Genomic DNA, 688 nt, shown 5'->3' with positions numbered 1-688 from the left:
CGTTTACTACATAAATTATAGTTCTTCACTTGGCACTCCACCCGGCTGCACGAGGACAGGCCACACGAGACCTCGGAGGTGCTGGGACCTCACACGTCGTCGTCACCGGACGTGTCGCTGCTGCTCGTCTCCGTGTCGTCATTCTCAATCGTGGGGTGGAAAGTGCTGCTTCTCCAGGGTCCAAACTTGAAGTCACAGATCAGGCCATTTTTCAAAATACCATTTTTCCTCAGACCATTCTTCTGCAACTGTTCACTAATAACTTGGAATTCTCTCATTTCATCCTCAGTTAAGGGAGCACACGTTTCATCGTTTTCACTGTCTTCTTGCCAGCCCATCTCCTTCAACAATCTGTATTCTGCCTCAAGGGAACTTGAAAGAACATCGGTCGGTGGGAAGGTTGAGGACCGAATGATCTGCTGGGAAATAACCGAGGCATTGCCATTCTCTTGTGGAATTTCGTTTTCATCAAAGTTCCCGTTTATATCTCTGTCTTGGTGAGTACTATTGCTGTTACGCAAATTAAATGAGTCTTCATCCTTCTCGGAGCCAGCATGGCTTTCATCCTCATGCTCCTCCTCCACTCCGTCCCGATTTAACACCTTCAGAAACTCGCTCTTCTTACCAGTGTGCATTCGTGTCAGCTTGGTCAGACGAGGCTGCTGATTAAGTCTGCCAACAGGTGAAG

The 688-nt window shown here is 48.1% G+C and overlaps 1 non-coding gene across 1 annotated transcript; it reads right to left on the bottom strand.

The window, feature by feature from the left end:
* Window positions 1–74: 74 nt before the first annotated feature.
* LOC102256323 lies at window positions 75–680 on the bottom strand (the record flags this gene model as incomplete). Its single annotated transcript, XR_001360695.1, has 1 exon — window positions 75–680. It is a non-coding gene; the product is annotated as a vasculin (transcript).
* Window positions 681–688: the final 8 nt, after the last annotated feature.

The sequence above is a fragment of the Myotis brandtii genome, unplaced genomic scaffold (assembly GCF_000412655.1).
Source record: "Myotis brandtii unplaced genomic scaffold, ASM41265v1 Scaffold35068, whole genome shotgun sequence".
NCBI lineage: Eukaryota > Metazoa > Chordata > Mammalia > Chiroptera > Vespertilionidae > Myotis > Myotis brandtii.
The sequence above is the reverse complement of the archived record's forward strand: the minus strand, read 5'-3'. Positions and strand labels throughout refer to the sequence as shown.